This window comes from Sciurus carolinensis, unplaced genomic scaffold (assembly GCF_902686445.1).
Source record: "Sciurus carolinensis unplaced genomic scaffold, mSciCar1.2, whole genome shotgun sequence".
In the NCBI taxonomy this organism is placed as follows: domain Eukaryota; kingdom Metazoa; phylum Chordata; class Mammalia; order Rodentia; family Sciuridae; genus Sciurus; species Sciurus carolinensis.
In genome coordinates, this window is record NW_025920144.1 from 390,753 (window position 1) to 400,657 (window position 9,905).

The 9,905-nt window shown below is 36.1% G+C and overlaps 1 pseudogene; it reads left to right on the plus strand.

Annotated features, from left to right (window-relative positions):
• The first annotated feature begins 2,599 nt into the window (after positions 1-2,599).
• On the plus strand, positions 2,600-3,123 carry LOC124974361 (Parkinson disease protein 7 homolog; annotated as a pseudogene).
• Positions 3,124-9,905: the final 6,782 nt, after the last annotated feature.

The window sequence follows — 9,905 nt, forward strand, 5'->3', positions numbered from 1 at the left end:
CTGTTGTCTCAAAATGGCTGCAGCCATGTGTAATCCAACCTGCAGGTACTGTAACAGTGAACTTCCAGGCAACAGCAGGGAGCTGGTGCTCCACTAGTGGTCGGCGATCAGTTTGCTGACTGTTGTTGGATGATCGGGAAGTGAACCTAGTGCGTTGGGTGATGGATAGGTGCAGGCGATGGACAGGTGAGAGGCAGGCAAATGGTGGATGATAGGCACCTGAGGATGAACGATCTGCCCTCAAAAAACACGTTGATATGCTGGCAGACTGCAGGTGATCACAGCAGACAAGTGGGGTAAACAGCAGGAGATCGATAAGCAGCAAAAAGTGCCTTACCAAGAAACAGATATACTCTGCTTGAAACCAGAGTTACGGAGCTACAAAACACAGCCTCCCTCTAGTCTGCCATCTTGGATCTCCCTCCCCTGTCTTTCTTTCTAAAGGAAATATTTTTATAACCTTAGTGTCTTATTTGGTTAATCCCTTCTGAAGAAATAGTGGTAAGAAAACAGGCTCTGGGAAAAGACTATGCTTAAGTAACAAAATTCATCATCTTTCAGAGATATTATTTCCTTAAAATTCATAGTTTTCTATATATAGAAAATATAACTACTGAATACATAATAATTTTCTTTTTCCCACTAAAAAAACTGATAAAAGGATTTGAAATTCCAGTTTCCCATATGGAAACAATAATTATTAGACTATGATAATATATTTAATTTATATACTTATTTTCTTTCACAGACATTAATAGGCTAACATTCTAGCTAGAAATAGAACTTTTGAAATGATGTAAAATTTTCCTATGCTAGATTTACAAAAATGACCAATTGCTCTAAAAATAATGTGAACCATTTCCAAAATTGATATATTTGAAAGTTAAATCAATTTTAGATCTTGGCCATTTTTTAAAGCCAAGAAAATCATTAGTATGTGCATAGTTCATGGCATTCTAGAATTAGTAGAATCTTCAGGATGAACTAACCTATGCTTTCATGTTTTAGAAAAGGGAATGGATCCTGGATAGCCCAAGTGACTTATTTAAGGTCACAGATTTATAGAACTAGGAATTGATTACAAATGTCTTTAAGCTATAGCATGGGTTCAAGTCAGTATCAATGTAAAACTAAATTGGATATCTGCTATATGATTAAACTATTTTTAAATATTTATTTTCATGTTAAATTTAGGTTTATTTCCTTTGTTCATGTGTAGTCTTGTTTTGCTTTTATTTTGCAGATATGATAGTGAATTATTTTTACTTAAAAGTCTTTTAGAATAAAAGATAAAGAGGCTCAGAAACTTTGCATTTTTGTATTTTCTGCCTGTTCTCTAGAATCTGGGAAATGACACCTAAGTTTATGTGTGCAATTGTGAAGTAGTGAACTAATGATAATTTCTGAGTCACTCATACCTCTGGGGACTGAGGCACATTTATAGACTGTTTTCCTAAAGCCCAGTACTCAGTATGCCCATCTACAAAAATGTCCTAAAGATACTAGCATCATCTGAAAGTACACTGAAGTGAGATATTTTTATTACCTTAAACAAAAGTATGATGTTTCAGGACTATATTGGCATTGTAAAATGATAACTGAAAATGTACTTCAATTTTGATGGCCACTGCTCTTTTTTAATATTTTTTTTTCTTTTTGTGGTGCTGGGGTGATGACGAGTTCTTAAGAAAAATTAGGCAACAGAACAACCAGGACAGGCTATTTCAGGAGAGTAGGAGAAAGTATTCAAGCTTGAAATGAGATTGTGTTCTAGGTAAATTAAAGCCCAATATGATACAATTTAAATAAAACAATCATTAAGTGGATAGATACATTTTGAAAAACTGGTCTATTTATTATATTCATGGAATACTACCTAATTAGAGCTTTTAATGAAGCTTATTACACGAGTTTAAAAGAGAGGAAAGGAAGCACTATGTCTCCCCCCAGTGGGTGGTCAATTTAGGGATACAGCATCCTAAGTATAAGGTGACGATGAAGAATTAAAAAAGGTTTACATAAACATATAGATGGTTTGCTCATGTGAATTGGAGAGTGAGAGAGAGATAGAAATAGAAGTATACTGTTGAGGAGCTTAACATTAACTATTTGAAACTGAAGAAAAGCAGTCACATCATGTAGTGATTCAAAATATTTGATGGACTAGACCAAGAAGATCCTGACTCACAGTGAGAAGTCTCATGAGCAAATAACAATAGTTGTTATATCTCTTCCTTTTTTTCAATATAAAAGAAAATGAATTTTTATTTCCATAAAAGTGGTGGAAAAATTATACTATTTGAAATCTTTAGGGTTCATGTTGAGGACTATATAAATGCCAACTAATAAGGAGAAAAAGTGAGGCTCAGAAACCTGGCAGAAGTTTTGTACAAATTCTAGATTGAACAATCATAAACATATGAACATATTATTACAATGTAGCCTGTAATATTGTAATTTATTAATGATAAAATAGTAAAAATATTTTTTAGATTATTTAGAAATCTACCATATAAATTGGTCACCAAATTTCCTTATCTAAAATTAAAATGAAAAAGGATGAGCTTTTGTTCCCACAGACTTTAAAACATACATCCAAATGACTTCAAAAAGAGCCCTGGTCATCCTGTCCAAAGGAGCAGAAGTCATTCCTGTAGATGTCATGAGACCAGCTGGGATTACCATTGCAGGTCTGTCTGGAAAAGACCCAGTACAATGTAGCCCTGATGTTGTCATTTGTCCTGATGCCAGTCTTGAAGATCCTTGAAAGCAGGGACCATACGATGTGATGGTTCTACCAGGAGGTAATCTGGGTGCACAGAATTTATCTGAGTCTGCTGCTGTGAAGGAGATCCTGAAGGAGCAGGAGAATAGGAAGGGCTTCATAGCTGCCATCTGTGCAGGTTCTACGGCTCTTTTGGCTCATGAAATAGGTTTTGGAAACAAAGTTACAATGCACCCACTTGCAAAAGACAAATGATGAACTGGAGTCACTACAGCTACTCCAAGAGCTGCATGGAGCAGAATGGCCTGATCCTCACCAGTCACCGGCCCAGGACCAACTTTGAGTTTGCCCTCGCCATCGTGGAGGTGCTCAGCGGCAAGGAGGTGGCTGACCAGTGAAGGTGCCCCTGGTTCTTAAGGATTGATGCTTGGCCCTCTGGAGGAGACCATGCAGTTCCTGCTCACCAGAGCCCAGGTGGTTGTTTGGCACAACAGAGGCAGCCTGCTGTGTGACGTGACCACCCCATGTTCCCAACCTGTGCATCTGTGTCTGTAACATTTCTGAACCTTGTTTGCAGAATAAACAAGGCATTTGCACCACTGGAAAAGAAAAAGGATGATGAAGAATAGATGTCTATTTTGAAAATGTTTCTGAATCACATATCTTGTAAAACATACATATTCAATCCCATATGAAGAACCAAGCAGGTAGAAAGGAAACTGAATAAAAAGTTAATTCAAGATGTAAACAATTAAAATTTCTACAGATTCCTTCTCATCTTTCATTTTTTTAATTGCAGTGATACAGGATGGATTTTAGATCTTTTTGAAAGTAGCTGCATCCATGAACACATACTTTTCAAAAGGAGTGATTTCCTACAGCAAGTGTGTTCCAACTTTATCATTGTCAATTATACTCTGGATTTGGAGTTTTAAAATTCCATATCCTACCAGAACTAGTTTAGAGGAGTCTAGATTGGGCCTTCTGATTGAATGCTTCTGATGTGCCCCTCTAGTTTTGTCACAATTGTCTCATTCTTCCAAGGTTTCATGTCTAGTAAAAGTTGCATGTAGGAAGGAGACTTCTTTCTTCCTCAGTTTCCCAAGCAACTAAGGATGGGTATAAGTTTGAATGTGTCATTTTTTCAAGCTGCTTTAGAAAAGTGGAACTATCATATAAGAAATGCAAGTTCCTTTTAAATAAAGAAAATTGTCCTTTCCTCATTTTGTTATGTACTGACAACTCTTAGCCCCTTAACCAAGCCCATGTAGTAATTCTCAGTAGTATAAATAGATCAGTCTAGATTTAGGGTTATTTTTTCTCTTTTAGTTAAAATATAATTTATTCATTAATTGCTTTTAACTCACCAAAGAAATATTTTAGTTGCTTTGATAATAACTGCCATGCTCAAGTTGAATATTCATAAATCATTATTTTTTATTTTCTTTCTAATAAACATTCCCTAAACAGCATAGTCTTACATTAGCATCCATTCAATTACTTGTTTCATTTGTAGTAACATCATAGTGATTAATTATAATAATGAATAATTATTATAGCATGTATTGAATGTCTACAGTATGCTAAAGAACTATGACCTGATTCAAAATTTATTTTTAGGGCAAGGGTTTGAATTTTGATAGTGTAACAGGTCTAATAGTGTAATTGTGATTTCACTGGCATGTTGCATAATTGGATGTGTTTTCAGTTCCTCACAGTGAGCTAATGTAATTGTGCATGGAAAATGTTTATCAGTTCTTCATGTTACCTGCTAGATAGAATTGTGCTACCCTTAACTTCTTTTTATGATGTATTATTATTATTCATGTATATTTATAGAATTTCAATTATTTGGATCAATCCGAGTCTTCTTAGATGGTAAAATATTGTTTTTCATTGTAGGTATAGTGGGATGAGTTTAAATGATGTGAGAATTCATTTTGAAACAATCTTGTAGCAAAAAAGTAAAACATATCTTGTAGCAAATTTCTAATTTCTTATAGCCATTGAAAAGTAGTAAGTATTTATATGTTTATGGTGTTATACAAATCAAATGGGTCTTCTGAGGACTTAAAAAATATAAAGTATTTAAGGGGATTATTATTGATGTAGTTTTTGAAAATTTCACATATCTAATAAGCATATTCTAAATATTGGAAAATACCAATAATTATTTAAAAAATAAAATTTCAGTTGAAAATGTTTTTTTACCTTTTTTGCTTTCCTTCTCCCAAGGAAAGAAAAATATATTTTGTATTAGAAATATAAGTTTAGAATCAAAATAAGTATTGCTTATGACATCAAATATAGTTTATCAGGTAGAGATTTAACCAACATTTTTCTTAAATAAAACACTCAAGTTATGTTTATATTAACCCTAACAAAATCTAACATCCCCCTCTTTCTTCTCTTTTCCCTGTCCTTCTCCTACATTTTTCTGAGTAATTTTTTTAAAACTTGAAAGTTATGCTAAAAGTACCAATTTCTTCAAAATAATTTGTTTTTTAAGACTTAGAAATTGTTTATTTAAACAGCTTTTAACTCTCAGTGAATTAAATCAGAACCACTGTCACCATTATCCCATTACTGATTGAAATTAATCCAACAGGGAACTGAAATTAGTGCTTTCACTTTAAGGTTTATTTCATCAGGAAAAAAAGTTTATGACTTTGTGCCTACAGAACTGAAATGCCTAGAATTATAAAAAAAAAACTGATAAAATTCTGTGATGAACTTGTATATATAAATTTCTGCAAAACACATTTTCTATCAGATGCTGTATTAAAACTAGTTCCATTGGATGTCTTCCATAGAATCTTTCATTAGCTTGGTGGTTTTTCATTGTTAGAGTTGTAGTAAAATGCTAGAGATAACTATTATATTTCTAATGAAGTTTATAAAAATGTTGCTCTCTTGTGAAATTATTGAGTTACCTATCACTCATCACCATGAATAAACAAATTTCTAATTTCACTTAACTTTAGGTTTAATCTTAAATTTTTATAAGGATTTCATATTTACTTTTGATTGTTCTCTCAGATCAATCCAGTTTTTAGATTCTTTTCTCTAGAAAAACCTAAAGCATACTCACTTACTTGAATGTCTGTAAGATTTTTCTACAAAAACGATCAGGGAGACAGAATATTTGATATGGGCTCAGAAATATAAAGTTTAGTATTTGATTTTGGAAAAAATAATTTTATGTTTTACTTGGTAGGAAAAAGAATATGCAAGTAACATTCAATTCATTGAAATTCTTGCAGAGTTAATTCAATAGTAATGTAAAGAATTATATGATTTTTTAAAAATTCCTGCTCTTTCAAGGATTCATTGCACTTATTCATTAATAGATTCTAAGTTCTGCCCTTATAGAAATATAAATTGAAAAGTATTACCATTTCAAGATGATTCAATTGCAGAGCATTTCAGTATTTGGGACCATAATATGTTAATATGTAGGAAGGTAGAACTTTTTTTTGCTCTTAAGATTTATAGGAAAAGAGAGACTAATGGGAAGTTAAAAAATATTAGTAATTAAAAGTACACTGAATCTAATGAGATCTGGCACTTGTGTTTTCTAAAATGGATTCTCCACCATGATTTAATCAACTTTTTCCACTGCTGTGATTAAAAGACCTGACCAGAACAATTGTAGAGGAAGAGAAGTTTTACGCAGAGAGCAGGATGCTAGTTCACAGGTCCCCCTCCTGCTCATCCTCAGCAGAGAGAACTTTGCCTCCTGCTTCATCAGGAAATTTGGAAAATCATTGAGCTCTCATTCTGCTATGTGTACGGTATGTAAATTTCTGTCCTTCACAGTCTACAACCATGTCTTGACCCACACCATTCCCGCCTCCATTCCGGGGATGACGGCAGCCTCTGCCCCGAAGCCTCGCCACCTGCAAAGTCTCCAGTGGCCTTCGCTTCTGCCCTGACTGGGAACTTGCCTCTGACTCATTCCCTAGTTTTCTGTATTTCCTTCCTTGCCTTCTCTGGCTCCTTAACTTCCATTTTAGTTGTGCTCAAATGTTTCCCTCCAAGAAGGCTGTTCCATGTTTTCCACGGAGATGCTGGGGGGTATCTTTGAACTCTTTTGTCTTGCTTTCTTCTCGTTCGACTCCCCAACTCCACTTCCTTCCCTGGTTTCCCTCAGCCTGTCAGCCTTCAGTCATGGCTGACCAGTTTGCAGCCTGAGCTTCTGCGTTCAATCCCCACCCCTGATTCCTTCTTCTAGTCCACCATCTTGCACCGGGATCATTGCCACATTTTCCTCTTCTTATCTTGTTTCCAAGAAAAATTAGCCATCATATTTCATGGTAAGTCTGAGCAAACTAGAACCTTTACCCCTTCCCCCAATGACTGCCAGGGTCATAGCGCCTGTTCTCCACAACATGCAGTAGACTCTGCCCAGGATCTGCTTCTCTCCACATGCACTTCATCTCCCACCAACTTTCACTCTCCATTTTGTTCCACCTCAGCAAACTCCCTGGAGATGCAGATTCCAGACCTCAGAAACTGCAGCAGGATCTTGCAGTTCGTGTTTGCTTTCCCGTGATGGCAGTCTGTCCCTGTTGTGCCGTAAGTTCATCTTTTCACGCTGCTGTGCTCGCCTGTCGACTGAATCGAGCGTCAGGCCATCCTGGACTCTCAGAGCACCTCAGTTCCCCTGGGTGGGCAGTTGGCCTGTCTGTGCTGTCAGCTCTGTGATATTGCCCCACGTCAATGCCTCCACTTTCTTTTCCATTTTTTCCTGCTGATAGACTGTGAACTCTTTGAAGGCAGAGTCTATGTATTTTTAGTTTTTTTAATCCTCTGCAGCTTGGCACGCATGCTTGGATATTTGGTAGGCTTTTGGTGAATAAAGAGGCATAAGATTGGAGACAGGGAAAGGGGTCCAGGGGAGGAAAGCGCTGGTAAGGCCAAAGAAATCATCTAAGACTTGGATTCGAAAGATTTGACTTCAAAACAAACTCTTCCTGGCTTTTTAACCTTCAATAGGTTACTTGAATTTTTTTTTCTGAATTTCAATATTTTTCATCTACATAAATAAGAAAAATAAAACTATGCAATAATTATATTTATCAGACACTTAAAAATAGGTTTACATATGGGTGCTTGGCACCGTCTTTTTTTTTTTTATTGTAAACAAATGGGATACATGTTGTTTCTCTGTCTGTACATGGCGTAAAGGCATACCATTTGTGTAATCATAAATTTACATAGGGTAATGTTGTTTGATTCATTCTGCCATTTTTTCCCTTCCCCCCTCCCCTCCCACCCTTCCCCTCCATCTAGACAGTCCTTCCATCCTCCATTCCTGCCCCCCTCCCTAAACCCAACTCCAACCCCAACACGAACCCTTCCCACCCCCCATTATGTGTCATCATCCACTTATTAGCGATATCATTTGTCCTTTGGTTTTTTGAGATTGGCTTATCTCACTTAGCATGATATTCTCCAGTTTCCTCCATTTGCCTACAAATGCCATAATTTTATCGTTCTTTATGGCTGAGTAATATTCCATTGTATATATATACCACATTTTCTTTATCCATTCATCAATTGAAGGACATCTAGGTTGGTTCCACAATCTGGCTATTGTGAACTGAGCAGCTATGAACATTGATGTGGCTGTATCTCTGTAATATGCTGATTTTAAGTCCTTTGGGTATAGGCCAAGGAGTGGGATAGCTGGGTCAAATGGTGTTTCCATTCCAAGTTTTCTAAGGAATCTCCACACTGCTTTCCAGAGTGGCTGCACTAATTTGCAGCCCCACCAGCAATGTAAGAGTGTACCTTTCTCCCCACATCCTCGCCAACACCTGTTGTTGCTTGTATTCTTGATAATTGCCATTCTAATTGGGGTGAGATGGAATCTTAGGGTGGTTTTGATTTGCATTTCTCTTATTACTAGAGATGTTGAACATTTTTCCATATGTTTGTTGATTGCTTGTATATCTTCTTCTGTGAAGTGTCTATTCATTTCCTTAGCCCATTTGTCAGTTGGATTATTTACATTCTTGGTGTAGAGTTTTTTGAGTTCTTTATAGATTCTGGAGATTAGTGCTCTATCTGAAGTATGATTGGCAAAGATTTTCTCCCACTCTGTAGGCTCTTTCTTTGCATTGCTGATAGTTTCCTTTGCTGAGAGAAAGCTTTTTAGTTTGAATCTATCCCAGTTATTAATTCTTGCTTTTATTTCTTGTGCTATGGGAGTCCTGTTGAGGAAGTCTGGTCCTAAGCCGACATGTTGAAGCTCTGGACCTACTTTTTCTTCTATAAGATGCAAGGTCTCTGGTCTGATTCCGAGATCCTTAATCCATTTTGAGTTTAGTTTCGTGCATGGTGAGAGATATGGGTTTAGTTTCATTCTGTTGCATATGGATTTCCAATTCTCCCAGCACCATTTGTTGAAGAGGCTATCTTTTCTCCATTGCATATTTTTGGCCCCTTTGTCTAGTATGAGAAAATTGTATTTATTTGGGTTTGTGTCCGTGTCCTCTATACTGTACCACTGATCCACCTTTCTATTTTGGTACCAATACCATGCCGTTTTTGTTACTGTTGCTTTGTAGTAGAGTTGAAGATCTGGTATTGCGATACCCCTGCTTCACTCTTTCTGCCAAGGATTGCTTTAGCTATTCTGGGTTTTTTATTCTTCCAGATGAATTTCATAATTGCTTGCTCTATTTCTGTAAGGTACATCATTGGGATTTTAATTGGAATTGCATTGAATCTGTATAGCACTTTTGGTAGTATGGCCATTTTGACAATATTAATTCTTCCTATCCAAGAACATGGGAGATCTTTCCATCTTCTAAGGTTTTCTTGAATTTCTTTCTTTAGTGTTCTGTAGTTCTCATTGTAGAGGTCTTTCACCTCTTTTGTGAGATTGATTCCCAAATACTTTATTTTTTTCGAAGCTATTGTGAATGGGGTAGTTTTCCTAATTTCTCTTTCTGAAGATTCATCGCTTATGTATAAAAATGCCTTAGATTTATGTGCGTTGATCTTATATCCCGCTACTTTACTGAATTCACTTATGAGATCTAAAAGTTTTCTGGTGGAATTTCCTGGTTCCTCTAAGTATACCATCATATCATCAGCAAATAGGGATAGTTTGAGTTCTTCTTTTCCTATTCGTATCCCTTTAATTTCTTTGGTCTGTCTAATTGCTCTG